This window comes from Leptonychotes weddellii, chromosome 11 (genome assembly GCF_054177405.1).
Source record: "Leptonychotes weddellii isolate Sample4059 chromosome 11, ASM5417740v2, whole genome shotgun sequence".
Classification (NCBI taxonomy): Eukaryota; Metazoa; Chordata; class Mammalia; order Carnivora; family Phocidae; genus Leptonychotes; species Leptonychotes weddellii.
The window spans coordinates 1,323,374-1,329,198 of record NC_138379.1 but is presented as its reverse complement, the minus strand read 5'-3'; the positions used below and the strand labels follow the sequence as shown (position 1 = coordinate 1,329,198).

Sequence of the window (5,825 nt, the reverse complement as noted above, 5' to 3'; positions counted from 1 at the left end):
ACCAGTGACTCCCCGGTCCTCTTTATCCACCGCCCGGGAACTTCGGGGACTACGCAGCGACTAGAATACAGGTGACTGGGCTTCCCTCCCTCTTGCTGCAGCCTCTGTGTGAGAAACACTGCATGCTGTGTTGAGGCATGGGTGGCCTGGGGGCTTGGGGCAGCTAACAGGATCCCCATTTCTGCAGGAGGGACAGAACCTCTCATGTCAGAGAGAAGGCCCAGGCAAGCTATTCTAAGAATAGCTTCAACTTTGGAAGGGACAGGAAGGACAAGTGGGGAGGGGGCTCCTCTATAGGCTGCACAGAGGCTTTTGCAGGGAAAATAGGTTTTCCTTCACTAATCTGCCAGGCAAAGTGGGAGGGGCAGGGGTGGAGGGTAGGGCTGTTCTTCTCAGCAGGAGTGAACAGCTGTTTTTGCAAATGTAAAAGGCAGGGCTTTTCTGTGTGAGAAGTTTGCAGTTGCTGCACCTCCCCCCCTCCTCCCGCACCACCACCGCTGTCCCAACCAAAGACAAACAGGAGACTGTGCAGAGGGGCCAGGGGCCCGAGATTTTGGAGCAGTTTTTTTTATACCATTTTAAAAGTAAAGCTTCCCCCCCTCTCCCCACTCCCTACACCTCCCAACCATAACCAAAGAATCCCACTAAGTAATTGGAAAGGAGATTGAGGAGGAGGACAATGAAGGGCCATACACCTTGGTACCCCCACAGCAGGACTGAAAGAGTAAAGCTCCTCTCTCCCTGAAGGCCTGCCCGGTTCTCCTGGTGCCTCTCCTGCCCACAGAACCGTGTGCTGGGGCAAGGGCAATTTCCCAGGGGTGTGCATAATTCTGCACATGAAGTTTCTCTCCCCTCCACCCGGGGGTCCCAGACTTCTCCATACAGCCAATGTGGTGTCTGTGGTGACAGGTTTCATTTCCCAAGGGAAGCCCAGTGTCCCATCCCAAGGCTGCCATCCAGCTGATTTCTTCATACAGAACTGTGTCCTTTGGTTTATACCTGGCCCCCTCCTTGCTTCCACCCAAGGTGGGAATGTTGGAGTGGGTGGGGGTGTCATATAGTGTGCTGTGATCCCCCAAGGCAAGCCTTTTGTGTGCAGCCCCCACCCCATGCCCAGGCAGAAGTCCACACCAGCCAGGAAGGGACAGCCCACCCAACAGAAGGGTCTCTTGCCTCTTCATGGGCAGGCACCTTTGCAGGCTTGGCTCCCGGGAAGCCCAGCTCTAGGTGAACTGTGGGCCACTTTCCTCTTCCCTTGTCCTTTGAAAAAGGGGGAGCTAGGCAGCCAGAGGGACAGGAAGGGGAGCTGCCCCAAAACCCTGGCAAGGTGACCTGCAGGCCTTCCCACTGAACAGCCAGGGACAGGGAGGAAGGGACGATGCTCTGGCTTGGGGGAGGTTTGTTTTAAAAGTGCTCATCTCAGGAACACCTTTGTATTTTCCCCAGGGGCCGAAGAGTCACTGCAGAACTTCTTGAGGAGGAGGTGGATCCCAAGCCCCAAGGCCCTGCATCTCATCCAGCAGAGCCCCCTGCCCAGGCTGCCCCCCAGCCGGAGCCGCAGCCCCAGTCACTGCCCGACCCGCAGCCGGCCAGAGCTGCCAGAGAACCCAGCCCGGAGGTGAGCTGCTGCGGCCTGTGGCCCAGGCGGTCGCCGCGCGCTCAGAACTGAGGCCCGCAGCCAGCCCCAGCCCCACAGAGGTGAGTGTCTTCAGACCCCCAGGGCAGGGCTGAGGTGTCCGCTGGCTTCGTTCTCCAAGTGTCAGCTCCCAGCAGAGGCCTCCTTTCCTTAGGTTCATGGAGCAACCCCCCCACCAGGCCCAGGGAAGCTGGGGTGTATTCAGAGTCACACCGTGGGCATCTGTGATTCAGGGGGTCTGGTCTGCTCCGCTCTGGGTGTCGGTCCCTGGGTCGCTCAGGTGTGGGCACAGCCGCTCCTTGCAGTCTGGGCTCCTCTGGGGGTCCTTGGAGGGGAGCTCCTGGCCAAAGAAGGGCAAGGGAGGAGGAGGGAGCAGCCATGGGAGAAGGGGAGGACAAGGACAAAGTGGGGACAGAACTGGAGGAAAGAGAAAACAAGCGGGTGGGGGGGAGAATTCATCAATTGCGGGGGCAGCAAGAGCCCCCAGGCAAGCTGGCTTCTGCTGGGGCACCTGAGACCCAGGTCCTTCCCTGCCCTGGGCTGCTGGGCTGTGGAGCCTCACACCGGTGGCTTGACCTCTCTGTGTCCCCATTTGTCAAAGTGGGTGGCAGTCTCAGACTCCTGGCTGTTCAGTTGTGAGGAGAAAGGGAGGTCGTGCCCCATGGGCGGGCGGCAGAGGGACTCTTGAGTGCTTCAGCCATAGGAGCCCCGGTGTCGCGATTCCATTGTGTTCGGCCAGAGGGGCTTCCTGTGTGTGTGAGTGGGGGTTGGGGGGTGGGGGGACTAGAAAGGCCCTCAGGCCAGAGTGCCTGGGACACTTCTGGAGCAAGCTCAGTGGTGGTGGCCACGCCGGTTCACGGACAAGGTACTGGGGTGGGGGCACAGGCTGAGCTCCCTGGAGGGGTGCTCTGCTCCAGGGTCCTGGGGAGCTTTGGAAGTGGGGGCGGGGTGGGTCTGTGTCCTTGTGCTGGACCCCAGAAGTGACTGAGGCCACCCTTCAGAGCCGGGGGGGGGAACCCAGCAGGTGACCCCCTTCTAGGTTGGTTGGCCCATCTGAGAGACAGGCCATGAATGTTCTTTTTAAGGTGTCTTTATTTCCGACCCTACAGAAAACAGTACAATAGTGGCCTTGCCTGGGTCATTCCCCAGCACGCCTACTCAGCGCCCCCCCCCACGTCCCCCACCCAGCCCCAACCCCTACCTACTTTTGGCTTTGGTTTATGGAACAGTGGCTTGTGGCGCCTTTGTGCCTTGGGTGGCTTGAGCCGTCGTCGGGTCCTGGTGGTTCCAGCTGGGTCCTTGGTCCCTCGCTTCTAGCCAGGGCTGACGCTGAGCCGGGGTCCCTCCTGGAGCCCAGTGCAAGGTCTGAGCCTCAGCGGCCGGTGCCCTGCAGTGGGTGAGGGAGGGGTGCTCAGGGACCCTCGGAGAACAGAGCAGAGTTTGCAGAATGCTGGGCTTGGTCCCAGGGAGCGGGAGCAGCCAGCTCAGAGCCAGAGCTGTGGGAGGACACCGGGAAGGAGAAAGGCTGCCTGCTGGGAGCAGGGGAGTGAGGGAGCCGGGAGGCGGGCTCGAGAGCAGCCGCAGGCCTGGGGCGTAGGGGCCAGGCTCTTAGGGTGAGTCCAAATTTGGGGGGATGATTATTCTCTGTGGAGCATGGGTTTGCGGTCTGCAGGGAGGCTCGTGCTGCCGCCGGGGCTGGAGCAGGGCAGGGGGGAGGGTGGCTGGCGCTAGGGCTGAAGTTCTGCCAGCCAGGCTCTGGGCAGGAGAGACCCCAGTCCCGCAATATGCTCGGGCTACGGCAGTTCCCTTCCTACCGTGGAGGGCCGGAAGTCGGGGAGAGCCTGACGCTGTCCTGGCTGGGGGCAGCCAGTGCCTTTTTGAGCCCTAGGGTGACCCGGATCTGCCCCTTCCCAGCCTGCCCCTTTAGCCACACTTTTGACTAAATAAGGCGAGGGTTCAGCGGGCAGCCCTGCGGGGTAGAGAGCGCATGTGCACCCCCCCTCCTTGCCCCCGTGGCTCAGCCTGGCACCCCAAAGTGGCCTCAGCCTTCCTACCTCCAAGGTCCAGGCAGAGGCCAGAGGGGCACGTCTCCAAGCACCGGGCAGAGGCTTCTCCAGGGCAGGCTCCTGTGTGGGCAGAAAGCAGGGGAGGGACCCACTGAGAGGCTGCTGGTGTGGTTGCCCCCCCATCACCCCCAACCAGGGGGAAAGCCCACGCTTTGGAAAGGGGCTCTCACCTCAGCACCCCATCCCACTCCCAGCCTGGGAAGCAGGCCTGGAGGAAAGGTGGGGGGCCCAGAGCAGAGCCACAGGGAGCCCTGTGTTTGTCCATAAGCAGAGGCCCTCCGGAGGGTTTGGAATCTGCTCTGGGCTCCCAGGGACCCAGTTCCCTACCCCCAAATTCACAGGTCTCCACGCATTGGGGAGCGACTTCAAGGCACCCAAGGCTTCTCTGCTGGAGGCCCTCTCCTCACCCTCCCTCAGTCCCCAGGCACACCCCACGCCCGCACAGGCCTGAGAGCCAGGGGCGCGGGAGGCTACAAAGCTGGTGGAGGGGGGAGGGGGCGGTGATGGGGGGGCAGGCCAGATGTTCTTGGAATGGGACACGGGGTGATTGATGCGGACTGGAATTTGAAGGGGGAACATTCCCCACGTGCCTGGGGCTCTGGGTGGAAAATGGGCTGTTTTTCATGGTGGTGGTGGGGGGGGGAGTCTCCCTGTCTTGCCAAAATAACGTGAAGAGTCCCGCACCTGTCCAATGGCATTAACCCCTACCTTCCCAGAATGTCAGGCTTTGAGCCGCCCCCTTCTAACTGGGGTCCTTCTCTGGGGTGACAGTGGGGACAAGCGATGCCCGCTGGAGGGGCCCCAGGATCCCCACCATTTCTCTGTCCCCCGGCAATGCCTCCTTCCTGGAAGCTCCGTACCCCTCAGATGCCCCCCCAGGGTCGCTGCCCCCCACCTCAACAGTGCTCAGTTCCGAGGTGGTGACCGTGTTCGTGGCAGCAGCGCCTTGCGCCTGCGCTGCTTCAACACCGGCTTGTGAGCGACTGGGCTTTCCCAGCCGGGATAGCGAGGCTCTGCGTGAAAATTCTCTTTGAGAAAACGAAAGGAGACCCCTGGCGCCCCGGCCACCGTGCAGGGCTGCCCCCATTCCTTCTCCCCGATATCTCTCCTCTTCTTCCCCATTCCCTCCCCTCCTTCGTGTCACCCAAGCAAAACTGGCTTCGCCCCTGTGTGGGGACTGGTTAAGGCCCGAAGGGCGCTCGCGGAGCGCCTCGGCGCGCGGGGGTGGCCGTCTGGGGTGCTCCCGGGCCCCCAAGCCGAGCCGGGGACGAGCCTGCCCGCGGCGGCCGCCCGGCCGCGGCTTCGCCTAGGCTCGCAGCGCGGGAGCGCGTGGGGCGCGGCGGCGGCGGGGAGCGCGGGGCCGTCCTCGGAGGCGGCCGAGCGGGGAGCCGGGAGCCCCGGGAGCGCCGGGGCGCCGCGCCCAAGTCGCTCCCTCGCGGCTCCCGGGTTCCTCCCTTCCTCCCGACGCCTGCTCGGCCGGGCTGCCGCCGCACGCGCGCTCACAGCGGCCAGAAGGCCAAAGAAAGAGCGGCGATACTTCTTCCGGGGCGCGCGCCCCGGGGAGCCCCGCGCTACCTGCCCGCGCCGCCCGCGCCCGCGGCCCCCGGGGAGGGCGCCACTGCTCCGCGCGCGAGCCCCCAGACGCGGGGGAGCGGCGGCGGCGCGGCGCCTCCCCGGCCCCGGGAGCTCCGCCACTCCCGTGCGGCCCTCCACCTCCGGGGTCCCAGCCCACCGAGCGACCTCCCTGCTCCCACCAATTTTTTCTGGGATCCTCCAGATGTAAGGCTTGCTCCCTGGTCCTCCAAACACATCCAGCATTTCCCCAGGCCACAAGAATTTTCTTGGACATCAATTTCCGGGGACCTGGAGAAAAGCAAGCCCTTCGCTGGCTTCCCCAGATTCACCTAGTGTCCTGGAACCCCAGACTCATTGGGCAGGCTCTTAACAGCCTTATATACCATGCTCCATACCCCAGCGGTTTACACATCGCCAACCCGGGATCCCCTACAATTTCAACGTTAACCCCGGGTCGTGTGGTCGTCACGCTGACCAATTTGCCTGGCTCCCCAGAAGGCGGACAGTGTTTTTCTGGGACTTAGGTGCCGTCTCTCCGAAACAAGTGG

At 62.9% G+C, this 5,825-nt stretch overlaps 1 long non-coding RNA gene across 1 annotated transcript; it reads right to left on the bottom strand.

The window, feature by feature from the left end:
- Positions 1-551: 551 nt before the first annotated feature.
- On the bottom strand, positions 552-4,187 carry LOC102747450 (uncharacterized). Its single transcript, XR_004073309.2, has 4 exons — positions 3,873-4,187; positions 3,691-3,762; positions 2,842-3,023; positions 552-2,053 (listed from the first exon to the last, which is right to left on the bottom strand). It is a non-coding gene; the product is annotated as an uncharacterized LOC102747450 (long non-coding RNA).
- Between the last annotated feature and the right edge of the window lie 1,638 nt (positions 4,188-5,825).